Below are 26,726 nucleotides of genomic sequence, written 5' to 3' on the forward strand. Positions count from 1 at the left end.
AAGAACGGGGTCTCGCCTATTGGCTTGGTGGCGGTGGTGCGGATGGACCACAGCACGGACCGGAGCTCGTCGTGCCAGCCCCTGCCGCAGGCTTCGAGCTTCTTCTTGAAGGTCCGGGTCTTGAGGCCTTTCAAGACCTCGGCGTTGGCGCACTCGGCTTGGCCATTGCTCCTGGGGTGTGCCACCGAAGCGTAGCGAATCTGCGTTCCAAGATTAGCACAATAGGTCCTGAAGAGATTGCTAGTGAACTTTGAGCCATTGTCGGTGATGATGCGGTTAGGGACCCCGGACTGGCTCACGAGGCCCTTCATGAACTTACCTGTCAACCCGGCTGGGATGGTGCGGACGGCCTCCACCTCTGCCCATTTGGTGAACTTGTCGATGGCGACATAGAGGTAGCGGTAGCTCCCAGGCGCTCGTGGGAACGGACCCAGGATATCCAGCCCCCAGACCGTGAATGGCCATGAGAGCAGGATAGTCTGGAGGCCCTAGGCCGGCTGGTGGATTTTCTTCGCAAGGAATTGGCAGGCCTCGCAGGACCTCACCAGCTTGGTCGCGTCGTTGAGTGCCGTGGGCCAGTAGAACCCACTGCGGAACGCCTTGCCGACAAAGGTACGTGACGACGAGTGGTGCCCGCAGTCTCCGCCGTGTATGTCAGCTAGCAGCTCATTCCCCTGCTCCCTGGAGATGCATCGCAAGGAAACATCATTTGGTCGCTTTCTGTATAGCTCACCATCCTGTATGCAGTATGCCGTACCCTGCCGAGCCACATGCTCCGCGTCCTCCTCCTTCTCCGGCAGTGTCCCTTGCACCAAGTATGCCTCGAACTCCTCAATCTAGCACCCCTCCTGAGGCTCGAGCGCCAGGAGCAGACGTGCTCCCAAGGTCGGACCGCAAGTGGAGGCTCCCGAGGCTGGTGGCTGGGGGAGTTCCTCTCGAGATGATATAGTCTCCACGGCCACGGGTGTCACCGAAGGCTTGAAGGGTCGCTCTTCTGTAACGCCCCAAGACCGGAGCTTCAGACACCTTCCATGTTTTCCGAGTTTCATCGTGTGAGTTGTTGGTTTGATTGCATTCATTTTTGCATCATGAGCTTTGCATCATGTCATTTAATTTTTAAAACTCAACCAATTAAATTGCATGGATCTTCGGTCCATTTAAACCGAGGGAATTCACATGGTGATTTTCTTTATAACATATCCTCCCAATATTAGGGAGCTATAATAAAATATTTCAATAATTTGGAATTACCTTTAACACACAAGCAACATAAATTCCCAATGCCTTTGTTATCTCATCTCTTTTGGTCTCCATTTAAATTGCTTCCAAATTCAAATAGTCTGAGGGTTATTCAAACTTATTTGAATTTGTATATTATAAATTCTATTTGACCTTTTTTCATTAATTCTCTATATTTTTATGTCTCGAGAAAAATATGTCATGTGTGGGTATTCCACTCCTACCCTTCCGTTCTTTTCTTCTAAGTTTTTTTCGTATTCTATAAAAAAATTATAAAGGAATGAATTTGGAGGGAGGGAGAGAGCAGCACAGCCAGTCCCCCCGCTCCCCTCGTCCCCCAGGCTGGCCCAGTCTTTTCCCTCCTAAGGCCCAAGGCCCATCCAGCGGCAGCGGCAGCGCCAGGCCTAACCCTAACCTTCCCCGCTCGATCCCGTGGCCTCTCCCTCATCTTCACCCCGCCGCCAGGAGCCCCGCGCCCGATTCCCATCGCCCTGTTCTTCCTCGCAGCGTCGCACGCACGCACATCGAGCGCCAGGAGGACCGCGTTCGAACCCCCTCCTCCCTCTCGATCTTCTTCGCCAATGCGCCTCCCTCCTCCCCTCGCGTCCCCGCAGCGGCGCTGCTTCCCTGGAGGCCGCCCCCATCCCTCTTCACCGCCTGCGCCTCCCTCCTCCCGTGTGCCAACCTCTCCTGCGAGGCCGCCCGCCGCAGCGCCGACCTTGCGCCGCCCTTACAGCTGCTGCCGCTGGGCCAAGTCCCTCCATGAACGACAACAACTCCTCCTCGCCTCGTCCACGTCGACGGGAGCCGTGCCATGGACCTAGGCACCCTCGCCGGAGTGAGCTCGTCCCCGCCTTGCCCTGCCTCCGTCGCCGGCCACTTCGTTTCCCTGTTCCACGCGCCCATCCTGGAGTGCCCTGGCCTCGGTTCTGGTGGGTTCCTGTGCGCCCTCTCCCGACCAAGTCCTCGTCGCCAGGTTCATGGTCGCCGCCGCGCCCTGCATCCGCGTCGCTGCCAACACGCGCAGCGGCCCTGAGCTCGTCTTCTGGCATGCTCCGTGCTGCCAGGGCTCTACCTGGTGCTGATTCGTGCTGCTGCTTGACTTGGTTGTGCAACCTTGAGGCCTACTGTCATTGAAACGCTAAGATGCAGCCCCGAGGCCTCCCCGCTCACTGCCAAATACCACCGTGGCACAACTTGCACCCCATGCATCTGTGATCCTCGTTCGCACGCCAAGACCGAACCCATCAAGTACCCTTTGGATGCGTCAAGTGCCACGACATCGCACTAATTTCTTCTTGAAACCACGCGGATTCGCCAAGTACCAGAGCATCCGGAGCCCCTTGGAAACGTCAAGTTCGGCTACCATCGCAAGAGCGAGACCGACAAGTCCGAAGACCCCAAGTACCACGACAACCCTGAAGGGATTCAAATCCGTCAAGTTCCTCTACCGATGACTCAAACGGCTACAAAACATGTACCACTACCGTCGAACCGCGAAGACTCCGTGAACGTCAAGTTCCTCGCCGTGACCCGGAACATCTACGGAAACTTGTGCGACTAAGAATGTGAATGAATACCATCACCACGAGAATGACTACTTCCCTCAACGACCCGTGAACGACTACTTCCCTCGACGATCTCGATACGCTTTTAAGGTATAACCCCGAGACAACCGTCCGAGAACGAATGCTTGTGTTGTATGATATGCAACCTTTGTCTGCACCGTGTCCGGAGTGTCTCTCGCTTCCATGCTATTTGACTCGTGGGAAGCCGGTAACAGGGATCACCCCTCTATCTCTAGCATGTCTCGCACACTCGCTTCTTTTGCATCGATATCTCAATGAGTTGTCGGAACCGATATGTTGTCGTGGCATCATTTTTCGGATTCGTTGCCATGGCATCCCTTTTGTTTACGCCACGATGACAAATGCTTCATGTTTTATACATGTCAACATTTTCATAAAACTGCATAAAACTTGCACATGTCATTCACATCATGATAATAACATTTAAATGTTTGAAATTGTTGTTGCACCAAATTGATAAATGCATATGGGGATTTACCGGAATTATTGTTTGTTATTTCCGGCATCATTTAAACTTGCCTAAATGTTTAGTTTACTTATGCTCCACCTCTTGCCATGCTTAACAACATTTAATATTGTTGGGTACATAAACAGGAGAGAACTAAATAAGCCATGTGGTGTTTCGTCAATATGCAACTCGTTGCATATTGAGCTCCACTTAACTTGTAGTTTTGCTTGTGCACTTTGCCATGCCATGAATCATTAAACCGGACATGCATCATACTTGATTGTGCATCATGCCATGTTTATGTGATGGTTGTTTACCATGTTGTTTGCTTCTTTCCGGTGTTGCTTCTTCGGGTTGGTTCCGATAATGTCGCTTTGTGAGGATTCATTCGACTACGTCTGTTTGTCTTCTTCATGAGGGAGTCCTGGATTAGGGGGTCTCCGGACAGCCGGGCTATATCCTTTGGCCAGACTGTTGGACTATGAAGATACTAGATTGAAGACTTCGCCCTGTGTCCGGATGTGACTCTACTTGGCATGGAAGGCAAGCTAGGCAATACAGATATGTATATCTCCTCCTTTGTAACCGACCTTGTGTAACCCTAGCCCCCTTCGGTGCCTATATAAACTGGAGGGTTTTAGTCCGTAGGACAACATACAATCATACCATAGGCTAGCTTTTAGGGTTTAGCCTCTCTGATCTCGTGGTAGATCGACTCTTGTAATACTCATATCATCAGGAACAATCAAGCAGGACGTAGGGTATTACCTCCATCAAGAGGGCCCGAACCTGGGTAAACATCGTGTCCCCTGCCTCCTATTACCATCCTCCTTAGACGCACAGTTCGTGACCCCCTACCCGAGATCCGCCGGTTTTGATACCAACATTGGTGCTTTCATTGAGAGTTCCTCTGTGTCGTCATCATAAGGCTTGATGGCTCCTTCGATCATCGCTAGCAATGCGGTCCAGGGTGAGGCTTTCCTCCCTAGACAAATCTTCGTATTCGGCGGCTTTGCACTACGGGCTAATTCACTTGGCCATCTGGAGCAGATCGAAAGCTATGCCCCTAGCCATCAGGTCACATTTGGAAACTTGAACTACACAGCCGACATCCGCTGAGACTTGATCTTCGATCGATTCAAGCCCATGCCAGACGCGCCGCACAGTCGCGACGAGCAAGACGTAAATTTGCCGTCGAACAGTGTTCGGGAGATCGCATCCGCAGCTACTCCGGCCTTTTACCCGGAACAAATCGCGCCATCCGAAAGCGGAGGGATGGACCCCACCATGGAGGCCGCACTCTCAGTGGCGATAGAACCAGATACTGACTTCACCCCTTATGAGAGCCGTGTCACCGAACCACTGGATTTATCCCCTGCCACGGACTCCGAGCCACCTACATCCATGCCTGTCGAATCCGACAGGGCACCAACAATGGAGTTCACCTCCGCGGATATCTTTCAGCACTCACCTTTCAGAGATGTGCTAAATTCATTAAGGTCTCTCTCCCTGTCAGGAGAACCTTGACGAACTATGTTCGGCTAGAATGGGATGTGGACGACGAAGAAATTCGCTGCCCACACACCACCCACTTAGTAGCCACTGTCGACGACCTAACCGACATGCTCGACTTCGACTCTGAAGACATCAACGGTATGGACGACGATGCAGGAGACAAACCAGAACCACCGCCCACAGGACGCTGGACCACTACTTCATCACATGACGTATACATGGTGGATGCACCCAGAGAAGGCAATGGCAAAGAGACAGCGGAGGATGCACCCTCCAAGCAACCCAAGCGCTGACGTCAACGGCGCCGCTCTAAGTCCCGCCATAGCAACAATAACGATAATAATAGTCCACGTGACTCTGGAAGAAACGACAACTGCACCACCCCGGTGGCAGAACACGATCAAGATGCAAACTTCACACATAGTACGGATCCGACGTCCGAACACGATGACGCCAAAGATAAGCCTCATCAATCCCCGTCTAGGGAAGAAAATAGTCTGGACGAAGATGCACACATCATCTCGGAAACGCACTTGGAGCAAGAAAACCTCCGCAGAAGGCTTATTGCCACAGCAAGGAGCCTGAAGAAACAGAAGCAAAGGCTCAAGGTCGCATAAGATACGCTCAACAGCAAGTGGAACAAAGTAACAAAGTATGGTGGAAGTTACCATCAATATAGCTATCCAAAGTGCAAACTATTACCGGAATTCGATGATGAGGCCTTAGAGCCCATACAGCCGAAAGGCAATACGGCCAACCGGCCGGATCCACCACCCTATGAACGCGATAGAGCGGCTAACAAAGTCATGCATAAGTCAACACACGATTCACGTGAGAACTTGCGTAAAAAATCCGGCGTGACCAGATCTATCTATGGATCTAGGAAGCGCACTACGGTACACAACCAACGCTGAATACTACAACCGTCCGAACACCATGGCACATCCCAATACAGGGGTGCTGCACACCCCTTATGTTTCACTGATGAGGTGCTGGATCACGAATTCCCAGAGGGATTCAAACCGGTGAACATAGAGGCATACGACGGAACCACAGACCCTGGAGTCTGGATAGAGGGCTTCATCCTCCATATTCATATGGCTCGTGGAGACGATCTCCATGCCATTAAATACTTGCCCCTCAATCTTAAAGGGCCAGCTAGGCACTGGCTGAAAAGCCTCCCCGAAAACTCAATTGGAAGTTCGGAGGAGCTCGAGGACGCTTTCCGGGCCAATTTTCAAGGGACTTATGTCCGACCTCCGGATGTAGACGATTTAAGTCATATAATCCAACAGTCCGGAGAGTCCGCCCGAAAGCTTTGGAACAGGTTCCTCACCAAGAAGAAGCAAATCATAGACTGTCCGGACGCCGAAGCATTAGCAGCTTTTAAACACAGTGTCCAAGATGAATGGCTCGCCAGACACCTCGATCAAGAAAAACCGAGAATAATGGCAATTCTAACAAGCCTCATGACCCGCTTTTGTGCGGGCAAGGACAACTGGTTGGCCCGTAGCAGCACCAGCGACCCAAGCACATCCGAAGTCATGGATGGCAATGGTAAACCATGACACAACAAAAACAAGCGTCAAAATAAAGAAGGTAGCCCAGATAACACGGCGGTAAACGCCAGATTCAGGGGCTCCCGACCAGGTCAGCGGAAAAAGCCTTTCAAAGGTAGCAGAGAAGGACAATCTGGCCTAAACAAAATTCTTGACAAACTATGTCAGATTCACGGCACCCAAGACAAACCTGCAAATCATACCCATAGAGAATGTTGGGTCTTCAAGCAGGCCGGTAAGCTAAACGCCGAATACAAAGGGGAAGAGACACCAAGCGAAGACGAGGATGAACCTCGCCAGCAAAATGCCGGAGGACAGAAAAAAGTTCCCACCAGAGGTTAAAACAGTAAACGTAATCCATGTGACAAAGAGGAGAAGCAATTATGCACTCTGATGCACATGTGCCATAGAGCCCGTCACCCCTAGGTTCAACCACTGGTTGGCATGCTGGATCACTTTTGATCGTCGGGATCATGTTACAAATATCCGGCGCGAAGGAATGACGGCCTTGGTGCTAGACCCAATAGTAAATGGGTACCATTTCACACGGGTCCTCATAGACGGAGGCAGTGACCTAAATCTGATATATCAGGACACAGTCCACAAAATGGGGATAGACCCGACACAAATAAGCCACAGTAATACTACCTTCAAGGGAGTAATACCTAGAGGCCCGCTGTACGGGCTCTCTACCACTAGAGGTGGTATTCGGTTCTCCCAATAACTTCTGAAGCGAAATGTTAACTTTTCACATCGTTCCATTCCGAAGTGATTATCAAGCACTACTTGGAAGGGCGGCTTTCGCTCGTTTTAACACAGTACCGCATTATGCTTTTCTCAAGCTCAAGATGCCCGGTCCACGTGGCATCATCACAGTTAGCGGAAATACCGAATGTTTTTTACGTACGGAAGAGGATGCGGCGGCTCTAGTAGCCGCAAACTAAGACGACCTCACCAACCAGAAAAATGGCAGGTCGTCAAGACCACGGACACGGTTAGACGAATCCGGCGTTCCATCATATATACATGAGATTGGTTTTCAAACCCTCATAAAATGACACAAGGGGCTTCCCGCGTGTAATCAGGGCCAGCCCGGCTCAACCTGGTTTCTCTTGAACTTCGATAGTTCATTGATAATAACCAACTCTTCTCTTTTTTGGCACGGCAACCTTCACCTAAGTTCTTTCCTTTTGCAGATGACAATCGTGCTGCACCCGTCCAGGACATGGCACAACGGAGACACAGGCGCAGACGTGCAGCAGGGACCCGCCCAAAGGTTTCTTTTTAGGTTAAGACCCTGCGTAAACCTTTTTTTACTGTCTCTTGTTGCTCACATCCTCCGGATACTCCACACAACCGAGAAGGATGCTGGCGTTATTGGCATGTGGCCACGCCAGGATTTTGCACGTACCTGGACACATGGGGTTTCTTATTAAGGGCATTGTTTAGCCCGGTATATGTTATAAAGACCGAACACCTTAGGGAGTGTTCGGCGTTGCGAGTTTGGACCTATATGCATCAGCTCCGAATCATGTCTTTGGTCAAATGTTGGGTTTGCCCGGCTCCCCCGTTTTGGCACCTTATGTTCCATTATATCGGCTAAGGTAGCACTAGGAGAACTACTGCGATTGTGCCCTGGTTCATCCGGATGAGCACCTTAGTAGAGAAAGCCGAAAACTTACTGTCATGATATAGCGAGAGACTGGTCAACCACTCGATGACTCATCGGAATCTTCGGGATTCCTCCGCATTAACGAAGGGCATTTTCCCGATCACGTACGTACGCGCCCCATATTCGGACGAGCTCAGAAGTACCAGGGGCTACATAGTAGCCCCACTGTCAAACTCCTATGGCTAAGTGAAAGTGTTAAAGCAATATAGTCCGATTGCCTAGTTCTCTATGCTATCACCTCCTTAACGGACCAAGACGTTGGATCAAGTGTGAATATGCATCTTTTGCGAACACCCTCGCATTATATGTGTGGGAGCGGAAGCCGACGACTGCAAACTTTCAGGTTATACACATATATACATAAACAGCCGCACAGGAGGCACCATAGTACTTTCAGGCAAAAGTATAAATACAGCCTCGACAATTCAATAAAACATTGTTTTTACAATGGGAATACATGTCACTTGAACATAACATTCTTCGAGCACTGAGCCTCTATCGAACAAGCGCCTTCAAGAATTTCTTCAAAGTAGTGCTCGGCAGCCACTCGGCCTATGGCCGAACCCTGTGTCACAATAGTGGTGTCCTCCATCTCCACCCAGTATGTCTTGACACGGGCAAAGGCCATCCGCGCACCCTCTATGCACGCCGATCTCTTTACAGCATCGATGTGTGGCACATCACCAAGGAATTGTTGCACTAAGCTAAAGTAGCTATCTGGCCTTGGCCCTCCCGGCCATAGGTGATCCACAACGGACCTCATGGCAAGTCCGGACAACCTATGGAGCTCAGACCACTCGGCCAATCGCTCATTCAACAGCAGCGGACGGACTGGAGTGTGGAACTATGATCAGAACAGTTTTTCCACTTCGGGACCATTCTGATCCTTGAAGTACTCGGCCGCATCAGCAGCACTTGCAGCCAAATCCATGTACGCGTCGCAGAACTCCATAGCCGGTCCAGAGGAGCATACTTCGGATCTCCGAACTTAGTCCGCAACAAGAAGGGCTTCCCAGACATGATATCTGCAGCTTGGTTCAGCTCCTCCTTCATCGCTCTAATTTTGGAGCGGGCTTCCTTAGCAGCCACCCGGGCCTTCTCCAGGTCCGTCGCCTTCGCCCGGTTCTCTTCCTCAAGAAGCTGGTAACGGTCAGCGGCATCTTTTAACTCTACAGCCATCTTGGCTATTTTTTTCCTTGCTCTCGCAATGCGCGGCCTGTTCGGCCCTTAATTCTTCGGCCGCCTTTAAAGCGTCTGCATTGCTACTCCTTGCTTGCTCCTTGGCTCGGGCAAGCTCCGCCTGAAGGGTCTCCACGGTGGCAGCTCCATCTGCAGTCACAACACATTAAAGATACTGGCATCATGCTACTATTATTATGCGACGACCACCAGAAAAATCACTCACCCTGTGCCTCGTCAAGCCTCTTGTTGACAAGCACGATGTCGGCATCTGCCGCATCCAGTTGCCGCTTTAGCTCGGCAAACCCATCAGTCCGTCTTGCTACCGGAGCTTCAGCCACCTGCACATAAAGGCGGTCTGGTTGTTACCTGGGACTATGATCCTCTGTTTGCCGCCGTTTTCGACGACAACCAGAGTCTCAGGGGCTACTATCTGCATAGGGTATACCTAACGTATGCGGTACTGTTAAAAACATACACTAGTTCACGTATCTCGAAGCCTTTTAGTAGACTGATAAAGGCTTCATGCAAATCACTTTTAGCGGATGAAATCCTTTCAATTACCGTACCCATTAGCATACGATGCGCTTCCAAGACGGCAACTTGCCCCAGAAGATCCTTCAGCGCGTCCGATCGCGCACTGCACGGACCCTTGCTGTCGCTCTCCTTAGGAGCCGGATACTGGGGATTCCGGGCAGCCAAAGGGTTATCCTCTGGCCCTAATGGATCTGGAGATACCCTTCGCGACGACACTTCAAGGCCGCCCGCTTCTTGAGCTGGGGTGTCCGGGGGAGGCGTGTCGCTCTCCATCATCTCTGGAAGAAGATCCCCCGAAGATGAGCTCTGTTGAGAAGGGCTGCGATCCGGACTACAATTTATAAGCATCAGGTATTGTCTTCGGAAGTAAGGTAGGATGTTTTCACTATTAAGTACTTTTCAACTACTTACAGCTCAGTAGAGGGCTGGTCCCCGCGCGGACATTGTGCGGCAAGAATACCCTCCGACGCAGGACCCTCTGCCAGAGATTTCTTCTCCCGTTTGGAAACCTTAGTTTCCGGATCTTCAAAGGTAGTCCTCTTCCTTCCCCGGGGAGAGAGAATGCCAGATTCTTCCCCTTGGTTATCCTCCCTCGCGGAGGCGCGCATTCCCTCGGTTGGAATAAATAGCGAAGGAGGTCCGCTTTCGCCCTCTTTTTCCCCCTTCATCTTCCTTTGAGGGCACCGGATAAGGTGCTGGCTCAAGCATCTTTTCCTGCACCGGATTGTCCAAGCCCTCAGGAAGGGCGGCCGAACACCGAATCATCTTCGCCTTTGTTATCCAGTCCTGGTTATAGAGCGATTCTTCAGAATGATGTCATGATAAATAAAAGGACAATGTGTTCGGCCACGAGATTACTTACTTGGGCAGCGGGGCGGTTGCAGCTCAGACCCACGTCCTCGGTGGTGTCCGAACACTCTATTTGGGGTCCGAAGAACAATTTGTACATCTCCTCGTGCATCATGCCAAGGAAATGCTGAATAGTACGCGGTCCTTCCGGGTTGAATCCCCACATGCGGAGGGGCCGGCGTTTGCAAGGTTGGACTCGACGAACCAGCATAACTTGCATTACCATAACCAGACTGAAATCTCCCTCGAAGAGATCTCGGATACGGCTCTGCAACATTGGCACATCCTTGGCTGGACCCTAGCTCAGCCCCCTGCTGATCCATGACATCAGTTGTGGTGGGGGCCTGAGCGAAAGGTAGGGGCAGCTACCCACTTGGCACTTCAGGGAGCTGTGATGTAGAACCACTCCTGCTGCCACAATCTGGACACCTCTGGGAAGGAACCCTCTAGCCATGGAGCGTCAGCGATTTTTCTTATCAAAGCACCTCCGCACGCTGCGTGCTGCCCCTCGATCATCTTCGGCTTCATATCGAAGGTCTTGAGCCACAGGCCGAAGTGAGGGGTAATGCGGAGGAATGCCTCACATATGACAATAAATGACAAGATGTAAAGAAGGGAATCCGGGGCCAGATCATGAAAATCCAGCCCGTAATAGAACATAAGACCCCTAACAAAGGGATCCAGAGCGAGGCCTAGTCCTCGGAGGAAGTGGGAGATGAACACAACGCTCTCGTTGGGTTCGAGAGTAGGGACGACCTGCCCTCGGGCAGGCAGCCTGTGCGAAATTTTGGCGGTCAGATATCTGGCCTCTCTCAACTTCTTGATGTCCTCCTCTGTGACGGAGGAAGGCATCCACCGACCTTGAAGGTTGGATCCGGACATAGTTGAAGGTCCGAAGCACCTGACCTGAGCTTTGGGTGTTAGAACTCAAGGAGAGGAAGGATTCGAATGAACGCGGGAGGGAAAAAAGAAAAAGCCTTGTCCCCTTTATAAAGAGGGTGAATATCAGGTGTCCTCCTCATGGCCGTTTGAGACTTACCTAAGATCTAGGAGTCATACCAACAGGCACAGTTGGGTTACCCACGTATGTATTGATGAGAATCCCGTGATAAGGGGAACATGATCTCTGCTTTGACAAGATGTGTCGAGGAAACTACCTCGCATTATGTGCGGGGCTGGTTAAAGAAAAAGGGTCCAAATAATGACCGGGCCGTGGCGTGATGTCATGCTGTCAAAACGTGTCAGCAGATTAGATTTGTGGGGGTATTATTCTCTCTACGGTGGTATGTGGAGCTTATTTTGCGGGGTCGGACACTATCCTCATCTTCAAACTCCTCCATGGTGTATTCGGAGGAGGAACCAGCCTTGCAATGCCGAAGACAATACTGCGCGCCGGACTCATCGTCATTGAAGCCTAGTTCAGGGACTACTGAGGGAGTCCTGGATTAGGGGGTCTCCGGACAGCCGGACTATATCCTTTGGCCGGACTATTGGACTATGAAGATACGAGATTGAAGACTTCGTCCCGTGTCCGGATGGGACTCTACTTGGCGTGGAAGGCAAGCTAGGCAATACGGATATGTATATCTCCTCCTTTGTAACCGACCTTGTGTAACCCTAGCCCCCTCCGGTGCCTATATAAACCGGAGGGTATTAGCCCGTAGGACAACATACAATCATACCATAGGCTAGGTTTTAGGGTTTAGCCTCTCTGATCTCATGGTAGATCGACTTGTAATACTCATATCATCAGGAACAATCAAGCAGGACGTAGGGTATTACCTCCATCAAGAGGGCCCGAACCTGGGTAAACATCGTGTCCCTTGCCTCCTGTTACCATCCTCCTTAGACGCACAGTTCGGGACCCCCTACCCGAGATCCGCCGGTTTTGACACCGACACATGTTGTTTGCTTCTTTCCGGTGTTGCTTCTTCGGGTTGGTTCCGATAACGTTGCGTTTGTGAGGATTCATTCGACTACGTCCGTTTGTCTTCTTCATGGACTCGTTCTTCTTCCTTGTGGGATCTCAGGCAAGATGACCATACCCTCGAAATCACTTCTATCTTTGCTTGCTAGTTGCTCGCTCTATTGCTATGCTGTGATACCTACCACTTGCTTTATCATGCCTCCCATATTGCCATGCCAAGCCTCTAACCCACATTACCCAGCAAACCGTTATTTGGCTATGTTACTGCTTTGCGCAGCCCCTCTTATGGCGTTGCTAGTTGCATGTGAAAAAGGAGTTTGTTCCATGTTGGAACATGGATATTGTTGGGATATCACAATATCTCTTATTTAATTAATGCATATATATACTTGGTAAAGGGTGGAAGGCTCGGCCTTATGCCTGGTGTTTTGTTCCACTCTTGCCGCCCTAGTTTCCGTCATACCGGTGTTATGTTCCTTGATTTTGCGTTCCTTACATGGTTGGGTGTTATGGGGACCCCTTGACAGTTCGCTTTGAATAAAACTCCTCCAGCAAGGCCCAACCTTGGTCTTACCATTTGCCTCACCACCACGTACTTTTCCCTTGGGATTTGCGCTCCCGAGGGTCATCTTTATTTAAGCCCCCTGGGCCAGTGCTTGTCTAAGTGTTGGTCCAAACCGAGTAGACTGCGGGGCCACATCGGGGAAACTTGAGGTTTGGTTTTACTCGTAGGATGTCTCATCCGGTGTTGCCCTGAGAACAAGATATGCGCGACTCCTATCGGGATTGTCGGCACATCGGGTGGCTTTGCTGGTCTTGTTTTACCCTTGTCGAAATGTCTTGTAACCGGGATTCCGAGTCTGATCGGGTCTTCCTGGGAGAAGGAATATCCTTCGTTGACCGTGAGAGCTTGTGATGGGCTAAGTTGGGACACCCTTGCAGGGTTTGAACTCTAGAAAGCCGTGCCCGCGGTTATGGGCAGATGGGAATTTGTTAATATCCGGTTGTAGATAACTTGACACTTAACTTAATTAAAATGAATCAACCGCGTGTGTAGCCATGATGGTCTCTTTCCGGCGGAGTTCGGGAAGTGAACACGGTTTTGGTGTTATGGTTGAACGTAAGTAGTCTCAGGATCACTTCTTGATCACTTATAGCTTCTCGACCGTGCTTTGCTTCTCTTCTCACTCTCATTTGCGTAAGTTAGCCACCATATATGCTAGTGCTTGCTGCAGCTCCACCTCACTACCCTTTCATACCCATAAGCTTGAATAGTCTTGATCTCGTGGTTGTGAGATTGCTGAGTCCTCATGGCTCACATATACTTCCAAACAGTTGCAGGTGCCGATGATACCAGTGTAGGTGACGCAACTAAGCTCAAGAGGGAGCTAGATGAAGATCGTGTTCGTTGTGTTGTTTCATTTCTAGTTGATTAGTAGTGGAGCCCAGTTGGGACGATCGGGGATCTAGCATTTGGGGTTGTCTTCTTTTATTTTGGTTCCATAGTCGGACCTTTGATTGTATTCTGGATGTCGTATGTTTAACTTGTATTGTGTGAAGTGGCGATTGTAAGCCAACTCTTTATCCCTTTCTTATTCAGTACATGGGATTGTGTGAAGATTACCTCTCTTGCGACAAACCTACCATGCGGCTATGGCTCTAAGTCGTGCCCTGACACGTGGCAGATATAGCCGCATCGTGGGTGTTACAAGTTGGTAATCAGAGCCATCCCCGACTTAGGAGCCCCCTGCTTGATCGAATTGCTGACGTTGTTGAGTCTAGAACAAAATGTTTTGAGTCTTAGGATTATATATATTGGAGAGTAGGATTATTTTTACTCCCCAGTCCCTTCGTCGCTCTGGTGAGGCCTCCTGACGTAGAAGTTTTCACAATCCTCTCCTCAAATTTCATGAATTTTTTTTAGGATCACGTGGGTATCTTGGAATCGTTCCGATGGTTTTGTGATGAGAACATTGTTCTTGGTGCCTCCTAACATTTAGGGGTTGTGGCAGTGTCCTGGGGAGTTGAGCTCCGAGCTGTTGTCGTCACAATTTTATCATTGCAGTTCTGGAATACGTGAGTTCGCCAACATCGAAAATATCTTTTATGCAGTTGTTGGTGAGATAATGTCGACGCCACCCAGTACTGCGGCGGGAGTTCGGGAGTATTTCCATAACTCGTATAATGGATGATTTTCGAAGGTTGAGGTAAATGATTTCCGAAGATTTCTTGGTTATGTGTTGAAGGATGGATACAGCTGGATGTAGGATTTGCTAGTTTTGGGTGAGATATTATGCTTCCCCTGTATCCCCAACACCTGCTCGCATAACCAGAAAGTTGTGGGAGTTTATAAGTGGGAATCAAGTATCAGGTAGGAATTCTTTTTAACAGACACATGATACGATATGGGATCTATCATATGTTTGTTTTTGGCTTATTTTGCAAGCCAATCCTTTGTTTTGTTTTGAGTTGTGGTATTCGAGGTGCTTCAATGTCAAGTGTTGATTCCATACCTTTCCTAAGTGGTGTTCTCACACTCCTATGTGAATACCAATCCTTCTTGATCATCGAGATTGTCATGTAAATTCTTTCCAACCAGTGCGAGTCTCTTCAAGATGATCCTATCATTTTTCCTATTCGCAAGATCCAATCTCAGTTTTCGTCAATGGTGTTTGTTTCATCTGTCTCCAAGTTGTCTTTGTTTTTCCCACCCTCCCACCCTTTTTCTTCAAGGACTCATATATCTTAATCAAGTACCGTTTTGTTGATGTGAAGTTTCTTCATTCTTTTCCTTCAAAGTTCTTACTCGGTGGTTATCATGAAGATTATCTACAAGTTTACCATTCTTCGTTCTCTTTTCTTCTCCGGTGGATTCAAGTCAAGCTATGTTGATGATATCCTTTCCTTGTTTCAAATGTTTTCTCGTGCCGGTGCACCTCTTAATCATCCACTTCTCGCTATTCAATTGTTCCGGAGTGCTCAAGATATCTCGAAGATTCGTGTTTCCACTCTGCTTTTGTTCAAGCTCTTTCGAGGATATTATCTCATTCAAGCCATTTAATTCAACCGGTGCAATCTCTCTTCAAATCATTTCAACATTGTTTCTCTTGTGTGAGCCCTAACCCACAGGTCTTTCCCTAGGATCTTTCCTGACTCTTCTAATTTTTTTGGAGCTATCCTCAAATTCTTTCAAAGTTTGACATAAGAATGAATTATCATCAGTCATTTGTATTTCTCCTAGATCTGTCAAATTCTTTCATCATTGGCTCAACCTTTCTATTCATCATCCCAGAGTATCTCAACAATTCATGGTGGTGTTTCTCGTCGTTATTCTCGGATTTGAAAACCAAAGAAGATTTTTCCTCCAAATCTTATCCGTTCTCTCAAAGATTCGTGATTCTAGCTTGATGCCATCCTCTCACAATTGTTTTCGATTGTGAGAATTCTTTTCACCCATCTGGAGCAATTCAGGAGTCTTTTCAGTTTGATTCTCCGGAGCCCTTCATCTCAGAATTATTCATTCCAGCTTTCAGCTATCGTTCTCCAAATCTTACCGATGCATCATTCAAATATTCTCTAATCAGCTCGTGATCTCTTCGTTCTCTTGCATCAAATTCTCTCAAGTATCTTCATTCGTTCTCTAATTCTTCCCGGTGTTTCTTCATCTTTTCTATGTTCATTTTTTAATTCTTACGGTGGGTTGTTCAAGGTTCCCCTTCATACATTATGATATCAATTCATTTGTTCTTTCCAATCTTACAGGTGGATCATTGAAGTCTTTTCTCAAGTTGGCTCTATATCTATCTTAATCCTTTCTACGAGAATAAGTAGTATGCCAAATCTATTGCTTATCATCAATTTAAGTTGATGAAGGGTAAGCATAACATAATTCTTATTCTTGTTTCATCCATGTGTTTAATCTTTTTTCCGGAGATTGTTCATGATGAATAAATTCTCGTTTCAATTGTTTCATCTTTTCTTTTCCCGGAGTTCCAAGATCTCCCAACTATATCACCACGAAGCTCCATCTAAATCATCGCAAGGCTTCACCTTGTATTTTCAACTTCTCTTTATTCTTATCGTCATTTTGTTACCGGAGTTCTTCATGGAGGCTCTACATGATGGTTCATCAAGGATTTAATTCCTTCTCGAAGTGTTCATCGAGATTCTTTTCAGAGGAGCTCAAGTATTCTTCATCTTGCATTCCGAAGTGCAATTCTTTCTATCTTATCTTTTTCAGGTGGTGTTATGTCTTTCTTGAAAATTTCCCTTCATGTTTCATGATTCAAAATTTGTCAGGTATGAGATATTTAAACCCATCATTTTCTTCCTTGGAGTTATCTTGGTATAGATTTCACCTAAAGTCTTCCATTGGGAATGTTGCCATTATGGTGCTTATCAATGATCCAATTTCCGCTTCTCATCTCGATGAAGGACTTTTCATCTCCTTGTTGATATCAATCCAATCTATTGTTTTTGTTAGTGGTAGAATTTCACCTCAAGATTTCGATGTGTTTTCCATAAGCTCACAACAAGCTTACTCTTTTCGTTGTTGGTTTTCCAACAACTCCGTTCGACCCTTCGCCTAAGGATGCCTTTGCAAGCTAATTTGAGGTAGAAGATGTTGTTTTCTCCTCTGTTCTTCTAATTCCTTTCTTACATTTGTTCCGGAGGTAGTGTGTTGTTGTTTTCATCAAGTATCTTCTCATCTTGTCAAGCTCATCCTCAATTCCTTCCATGTACAGTCGGAGTGCTGTCCAAATTATATCAGTCTTATTCCTTCTCCATCTTGTTTTAACCGGAGTGTTGTGGCTATCATTCCTCTTCTAACCAGACTCTCATCCAAGCGCTTTCATTTTACCAAGATCATATTTTTTGCCTTCCATTTCCAATCGGAGTGTTGTCGTAATTGATCCTTATCGTTCCTTGTACATCTCGTTTCAACCGGAGTGCTTGCATGTACTTCTTGTCCATTGCAACCTTTTTTCTTATGTCTTTCAACCTACAAGGTTCTAGTAATGTTCCTTGTTCCTCTTTTCTAACGGAGTGTTTTCAACTTTGTTCATCTTTGTTGTATTCTTTCTTTCAATTTGTTCAACCTCGCAAGGTTCTTTGGTTTCACTCATTTGTCAAAGAAGCAACTTAGTTGTACCTCTTCTCTTCCTCTTTCATTTCTCTCCGGTGCCATCCTAGATCTCGGGACGAGATCCTCTCGTAGTGGTGGAGTGTTGTAACGCCCCAAGACCGGAGCTTCAGACGCCTTCCATGATTTCCGAGTTTCGTCGTGTGAGTTGTTGGTTTCATTGCAATCATCTTTGCATCATGAGCTTTGCATCATGTCATTTAATTTTTAAAACTCAACCAATTAAATTGCATGGATCTTCGGTCCATTTAAACCGAGGGAATTCACATGGTGATTCTCTTTATAACATATCATCCCAATATTAGGGAGCTATAATAAAATATTCCAATAATTTGGAATTACCTTTAACACACATGCAACATAAATTCCCAATGCCTTTGTTATCTCATCTCTTTTGGTCTCCATTTAAATTGCTTCCAAATTCAAATAGTCTGAGGGTTATTCAAACTTATTTGAATTTGTATATTATAAATTCTCTCTGACCTTTTTTCATTAATTCTCTATATTTTTATGTCTCGAGAAAAATATGTCATGTGTGGGTATTCCACTCCTACCCTTCCATTCTTTTCTTCTAAGTTTTTTTCGTATTCTATAAAAAAATATAAAGGAATGAATTTGGAGGGAGGGAGAGAGCAGCACAGCCAGTCCCCCCGCTCCCCTCGTCCCCCAGGCCGGCCCAGTCTTTTCCCTCCTAAGGCCCAAGGCCCATCCAGCGGCAGTGGCAGCGCCAGGCCTAACCCTAACCTTCCCCGCTCGACCCCGTGGCCTCTCCCTCATCTTCACCCCGCTGCCAGGAGCCCCGCGCCCGATTCCCATAGCCCTGTTCTTCCTCGTAGCGCCGCACGCACGCACATCGAGCGCCAGGAGGACCGCGTTCGAACCCCCTCCTCCCTCTCGATCTTCTTCGCCAGTGCGCCTCCCTCCTCCCCTCGCGTCCCCGCAGCGGCGCTGCTTCCGTGGAGGCCGCCCCCATCCCTCTTCACCGCCTGCGTCTCCCTCCTCCCGCGTGCCTCCCTCTCCTGCGAGGCCGCCCACTGCAGCGCTGACCTCGCGCCGCCCTTACAACTGCTGCCGCCGGGCCAAGTCCCTCCATGAACGGCAACAATTCCTCCTCGCGTCGTACACGTCGATGGGAGCCGTGCCATGGACCTAGGCACCCTCGTCGGAGTGAGCTCGTCGCCGCCTTGCCCTGCCTCCGTCGCCGGCCACTTTGTTCCCCTGTTCCACGCGCCCATCCTGGAGTGCCCTGGCCTCGGTTCCGGCGGGTTCGTGTGCGCCCTCTCCCGACCAAGTCCCCGTCGCCAAGTTCATGGTCGCTGCCGCGCCCTGCATCCGCGTCGCTGCCATCACGCGCAGCGGCCCTGAGTTCATCTTCTGGCATGCTCCATGCTACCAGGGCTCTACCTGGTGCTGATTCGTGCTGCTTCTTGACTTAGTTGTGCAACCTTGATGCCTACTGTCATTGAAACGCTAAGATGCAGCCCCGAGGCCTCCCCGCTCACTACCAAATACCACCGTGGCACAACTTGCACCCCATGCATCTGTGATCCTCGTTCGCATGCCAAGACCTAAGCCATCAAGTACCCTTTGGATGCGTCAAGTGCCACGACGTCGCACTAATTTCTTCTTGAATGTGTACGACCACGCGGATTCGCCAAGTACCACGACATCCGGAGCCCCTTTGAAACGTCAAGTTCGGCTACCATCGCAAGAGCGAGACCGACAAGTCCGAAGACCCCAAGTACCACGACAACCCTGAAGGGATTCAAATCCGTCAAGTTCCTCTACCGATGATTCAAACGGCTACGAAACGTGTTCCACTACCGTCGAACCGCGTAGACTCCGTGGACATCAAGTTCCTTGTCATGACCCTGAACATCTTCGGAAACTTGTGCGACTAAGAACGTGAACAACTACCATCGCCACGAGAACGACTACTTCCCACAACGACCCGTGAACGACTACTTCCCATGATGAACTCGATACTCTTTGAAGGTATAACCCCGAGACGACCGTCCGAGAAAGAATGCTTGTGTTGTATGAGATGCACCCTTTGTCTGCACCGTGTCCGGAGTGTCTCTCGCTTCCATGCTATTTGACTCGTGGGAACCCGGTAACCGGGATCACCCCTCTATCTCTAGCATATCTCGCACACTCACTTCTTTTGCATCGATATCTCAATGAGTTGTCGGAACCGATATGTTGCCGTGGCATCATTTTTCGGATTCGTTGCTGTGGCACCCCTTTCGTTTCCGCCATGATGACAAATGCTTCATGTCTTGTTCATGTCAACATTTTCATAAAACTGCATAAAACTTGCACATGTCATTCGCATCATGATAATAACATTTAAATGTGTAAAATTGTTGTTGCACCAAATTGATAAATGCATATGGGGATTTACCGGAATTGTTGTTTGTTATTTCCGGCCTCATTTAAACTTTCCTAAATGTTTAGTTTACTTATGCTCCACCTCTTGCCATGCTTAACAACATTTAATATTATTGGGTACATAAACTGGAGAGAACTAAATAAGCCATGTGGTGTTTCGTCGAGCTCCACTTAACTTGTAGTTTTGCTTGTGCACTTTGCCATGCCATGAATCATTAAACCGGACATGCATCATACTTGATTTTTGTAACTCCCCGGACACACCCGCCGGTGGTCGTTACTCCTGGCGGGATCTAGACGGGCCCCACAGATCAATACTAGTCTTTTCTGCGCACTTTGTCCTCACTCATGCGCACCCAGGAGCAACTTCCCAGTCGGTCACCCATCCTGACACTACTCCAAGATGAGCACGCTTAACTTTGGAGTTCTGTCCGAATGGGCTCCCGGAGAAGAAGGAATTCCTTATTGATATGAGTAGTCTATCATCTCTAATAAGCCAGGCTGTCACATACACCCCCACTCAGAGGAACCGACGTCCTCGTCGGGCCACAGGAACGTTCCCTCTTGGCACAAACGTCTGTGCATCCAGTCTGGTACATGTGCCATGTCGTGTGCCACAACGGGTCACAAACGTCATGAACAACATGACCATGCACCTGTCCGCAGCCATCCGTGTAACCGCGAGGGTCGGCTCTGATACCAACTTGTAACGCCCCGGACACACCCGCCGGTGGTCGTTACTCCTGGCGGGATCTAGAATGGCCCCACAGATCAATACTAGTCTTTTCTACGCACTTTGTCCTCACTCATGCGCACCCGGGAGCAACTTCCTGGTCGGTCACCCATCCTGACACTACTCCAAGCTGAGCACGCTTAACTTTGGAGTTCTGTCCGAATGGGCTCCCGGAAAAGAAGGAATTCCTTATTGATATGAGTAGTTTATCATCCCTAATAAGCCAGGCTGTCACAATTGTGCATCATGCCATGTTTATGTGATGGTTGTTTACCATGTTATTTGCTTCTTTCCGGTGTTGCTTCTTCGGGTTGGTTCCGATAACGTCGCGTTTGTGAGGATTCATTCGACTATGTCCGTTTGTCTTCTTCATGGACTCGTTCTTCTTCCTTGCGGGATCTCAGGCAAGATGACCATACCCTCAAAATCACTTCTATCTTTGCTTGCTAGTTGCTCACTCTATTGCTATGTTGCGATACCTACCACTTGCTATATCATGCCTCCCATATTGCCATGTCAAGCCTCTAACCCACCTTACCTAGCAAACCGTTGTTTGACTATGTTACCACTTTGCTTAGCCCCTCTTATAGCGTTGCTAGTTGCAAGTGAAGATGGAGTTTGTTCCATGTTGGAACATGGATATTGTTGGGATATCACAATATATCTTATTGAATTAATGCATCTATATACTTGGTAAAGGGTGGAAGGCTTGGCCTTATGCCTGGTGTTTTGTTCCACTCTTGCCGCCCTAGTTTCCGTCATACCAGTGTTATGTTCCTTGATTTTGTGTTCCTTACACGGTTGGGTGTTATGGGGACCCCTTGACAGTTCGCTTTGAATAAAACTCCTATAGCAAGGCCCAACCTTGGTCTTACCATTTGCCTCACCACCACCTACTTTTCCCTTGGGAGTCGCGCTTCCGAGGGTCATCTTTATTTAGCCCCCTGGGCCAGTGCTTGTCTAAGTGTTGGTCCGAACCGATTAGACTGCGGGGCCACCTCGGGGAAACTTGATATTTGGTTTTACTCATAGGATGTCTCATCCGGTGTTGCCCTGAGAACGAGATACGTGCGACTCCTATCGGGATTGTCAGCACATCAGGTGGCTTTGCTGGTCTTGTTTTACCATTGTTGAAATGTCTTGTAACCGGGATTCCGAGTCTGATCGGGTCTTCCTGGGAGAAGGAATACCCTTCGTTGACCGTGAAAGCTTGTGATGGGCTATGTTGGGACACCCCTACAGGGTTCGAACTTTCGAAAGCCGTGCCCGCGGTTATGGGCAGATGGGAATTTGTTAATATTCGGTTGTAGAGAACTTGACACTTAACTTAATTAAAATGAATCAATCACGTGTGTAGCCGTGATGGTCTCTTTCCGGCAGAGTCCGGGAAGTGAACACGGTTTTGGTGTTATGCTTGAACGTAAGTAGTCTCAGGATCACTTCTTGATCACTTATAGCTTCTCGACCGTGCTTTGCTTCTCTTCTCGCTCTCATTTGCGTAAGTTAGCCACCATATATGCTAATGTTTGCTGCAGCTCCACCTCACTACCCTTTCCTACCCATAAGCTTGAATAGTCTTGATCTCGCGGGTGTGAGATTGCTGAGTCCTCATGGCTCACAGATACTTCCAAACAGTTGTAGGTGCCGATGATACCAGTGCAGGTGACGCAACTGAGCTCAAGAGGGAGCTAGATGAAGATCGTGTTCGTTATGTTGTTTCGTTTCTAGTTGATCAGTAGTGGAGCCCACTTGGGACGATCGGGGATCTAGCATTTGGGGTTGTCTTCTTTTATTTTGGTTCCGTAGTCGGACCTTGATTGTATTCTGGATGTCGTATGTTTAACTTGTATTGTGTGAAGTGGCGGTTGTAAGCCAACTCTTTATCCCTTTCTTATTCAGTACATGGGATTGTGTGAAGATTACCCCTCTTGCGACAAACCTACCATGCGGCTATGCCTCTAAGTCGTGCCCCGAAACGTGGGAGATATAGCCGCATTGTGGGTGTTACATCTTCGAAGACACCAGGTTCTTGGGGTAGACGCCTTGACGCCCTCTTGGCGATCTCATCAGCCTCCTTGTTGCTGCCGTGTGGCACATGCTGTAGATCCGGGCCCAAAAATTGCTTCTTCATCCTGCGCACCTTCGCGAGGTACACTTCCATATGCTCGTCCCTTGGTTCATACACCTTGTTGGAGAAGTTGACGAGGAGCTGCGAGTCACCCTTGATGGTGAGATGCCTCACCCCAAGGCGGCGGCGGCCTTGAGGCCGGCGATCAACCCCTCATATTTCGTGATGTTGTTGGAGACCTTCATGGATCGGAGGTAGTGATTGCTCTGACACGAACGCGACCTCTCATGGCGCAGGCATTGAACCGACGCGCCGGCCAAGAGGGCCCCCCTCGCTGCAGGACAGGATGAGCATGCCTCCTCGCCGCATGAAACGGGCTTCAGACTGCCCTGCCTACCTCCATTGAATCCCCGCGTGTGCCGGCGACACGTCCTTCCGCGAGCCGGCCGGCATTTTAGAACACAATGTCGACTGGCTCCTATTGTCAGCCCGCTATTTAAACGAGGCCAGATGCCTGGCAAGAACTCCACCACACTGCCCCTCCCCATATCCTCCTTGCACCATTTTCTCCATACTCTCCATAGGATCCGGTGAGGAAGAAGACGAGTTCTCTGGCATAAAAGCCGGCTGGGTGCCCCGATGAGCCAGGCAACTCGCTGCCCACCTCCCTCCCCGCCCCAGGCCGTCAGTACCATGGGCGAGGCTGTAGGCAGGCAAGCGGAGGAGCAAGCCGCCACTCCAAGCTGGCCCCTATTGTATCAACTTGATGCTCCAAGCCTGCTCGTAGAGGAGTGGCCAGTTGCTACACGCCCGCACATGAGGAACCACAACTTCCAGTGCACCGTGGTTGGCCGAGCCATCTGACACAAATGTTGGCGGAACCACGACATGCTGGCGAAGGTGGCCAACACATCTGCGGCCACCATCGACACCGAGGAAGAGTAGACCACGGGAGCCGCCGCCACTCTGAACCCACGAATGCTACGACCACCGCATCACCGGTAGACACCTGGTGTGTTGCCCGGTTTGGCTCAAAACATCCTAGACCCCAGCCATATCCGGCATTAGAAATTATACCTGCTTCCAGAAGTTATTTGCGTTTAGTAAAAAAATGTCCAAAATATAATTAATTATGTATGGTCTTGAATTGTTGTGCTCGCACTGGTAGTAGGAACTAGATGTTTTTCTTTAGTTATAACTCTCCTCACATTTTTGTCTTTGAAGTGGATCATGGTTGTGGACATTAACTATGAATGTGCAGATATCTGTGAACATGAGTTTGATGTGGAAGTTGAACTTGGAATGTTGGGCTTGCGTGTGAACTATACCATGTCCAATGCTTCATCTGTTATTGTTTGGAAAGTAATTGTTGTTATTCCATGACCCGAAAAAAAACTTATTTTGTGCCACATCAGTAGATGCACGGACATCACAACAGGCAAGCTGACTGGATAAACATTTGAACCTAGCTATTATGAAGGAAATTTTGTATTGAAAATAGTTTTAGATAGCAGGAGACGCCTAGCCTACTTTGCCTCTTCTAGCTTCTTTCTGGATTCTTCGATCTCTTCTTGGCTTGGGTGCAGAGCGCATCTAATTGCTCTTTCACTTCTTCAGGAACTCAGCTACATTCCCAAGGGCTGCTGCATGCTTTCTTTTAGCATTTACTAGAGCCACGAGAACATGAGCAGTTGACGACTCCACCTGGCTTGTGTGTAATCCAGCATCATCTGGGAATTTGCACCTTGTGTCTAATCCAACATCATTAAGGAGCGGGCACCTTGTGTGTAATCCAGCCTCATTTTGGAAACATGATGTCGAGGTTGACCATACTTCCCTCCTCGCAGAAACTGCATCCTGACATGAAGTTACTTCTTTTTTGATCAATAGTCAGAGCAACCCTGATCCATTTAGTAGAAGCCAGATAAACATGACTCGGAGAAGTGAATTCAAAAGGAGAAATATAAAAAAAGACTCCAAGGTGCGAACACCCACTTCCTACATCAAGCTAAAAACGAAAGCATTAGGACGATTAAGACTCTTCTTATTACACATCAAAGAACACGAGGCTAAGAGAAATAGGAACTACAACATATACACATCAAAGAACATGAGGCTAAATGAAAGTAATTCAAAGGGTGTTACTTACCAAAGCTCGTTTTACAAGTTTGGTGCAGCTCCTATTTAACTTGCCATGTTCCTTGAAGATGTCCCCAATATCCCGTGTTTGGTCTTCATTGCTCCTCTGCATGTTCGCTCTCGTAGTTTTAAAATCTCAACATGGCAAGACAAATATAGTAATACTCATGCATCTTGTGGGCAACATTAAAGCACTCATCTGCATGTTAGAGCATCTCCAATAGAAGCGCAACGCACGGAGCGTTAAAAAAGCCTTTACAACACCGGAATAGCCAGTTTTTGCGGGCCTTGGAGTACTGGCTCCAGCGACCGCTGCAAAAAATTGCGTGCGCGCCGCCGCTCCAGCAAACACGCTATATATTTTCTCCTTTCTACTATGACTTGATACACATTCGACTCTGAGTCGATACTGGCATAGATAGATAAAAAATAGATAGTTCATCTACTCCTCGTCGTCCAACTCCACCTCGGTGATGTCCTCCTCCGACGTCTCAATGTAGGTGCCAAGATACCGATCGTCATCGGAGTCCTAGGGCGATGCTGCTCCTAGCTTGATGTTGAATTAAGAGGCCACCTTCCGCGTATGCCTGTCCTTGCGATAGGCGGCTCGCTTGGCCCTCCTTTGCGCGTAGAACTCACACTCATTGATGATGCCTTGCGGGAAGCGTTGGTGCCACAATGCCAAGGCATCCTCATCCATCTCGGCGATGCTTTGATGGTGCTCTCTCCTCCGGTTGTCGCGACAATCCTCGTCGGTAATAAGCCACGGGGGAGGTGCGAGCTCCTACGCCTGCTCCCGCGTAGGCACATTGGGGAAGTTCATGTCCCTACGAGGCCGCCGGAGGTGACACGCCACTGCGTTGTACGCGCTTGCAGCCTCGTGGCTGGTGTCGAAAGTGCAGAGGCCGAGGTGCATCTCGCGGAACCGGGTCTCGGCGGAGAAGCCGCAGGAGGGACTCGCGTGGACACCATGGTAGCCCCAATTTTCCTGGCGGTGCGGTAGCATGGTGACGCGGCGGAGGCAAGGCGAGAAATAGCGGGGAGAGAGTGGTGAAGAGGCATAGGGCGGTAGGACGACGTTGGATTTATTAAAGCGCGCCGAACGCCGCGCGCCAAAACTAGCGCGCGCCCGACCGCTTTTTCCCGTGCGCGCGCGATCCTTTCCTGACATCCCTGCTATCTCTACTCTCTTCTCTACTCTTATATATATATATGATATTATATTATATATTTATTTTATATTTATATTTATCTCTACTTTTTTCATATAAAAAATAGAGTTGGTGATGATGGTGTGCCTGCCATCCTGCAATATAGGCCGTCTGATTTATATCTGACAGATAGGAAGGAAACTATGGCAATTTTGCAAAAAGATACCCACACCCCTCTCCACATTTGCAAATAAGGCCTTCCCTCGTTCATCCTTTTCTCCCAGAAGATAAACTACTCATACAAATGCACCTTGATGTTCCATGCAATGCATGGGCATCTTGTTAGTTGTAAAAAACTTTCCATCATTTGCCACACTACTGGTTGCAGATGAAGAACCTACCCAAGCACAACGCAATACAGGAGTGACACACATTTACAAGGTGATATTATGTTGTAAGCTATAAGAATTTACTTTTATCAGAACAATAGCAACCAGGAAATTTGAAGGGTAGGTATGAACAAAATTGGAACTGCACATGTACTGCTAAGAGATTCAATATACACATTACCAATCGAGGAGGAGTAC

The sequence above is a fragment of the Triticum urartu genome, chromosome 3A, assembly GCF_056163025.1.
Source record: "Triticum urartu cultivar PI428250 chromosome 3A, HENAU_Tu73, whole genome shotgun sequence".
Classification (NCBI taxonomy): domain Eukaryota; kingdom Viridiplantae; phylum Streptophyta; class Magnoliopsida; order Poales; family Poaceae; genus Triticum; species Triticum urartu.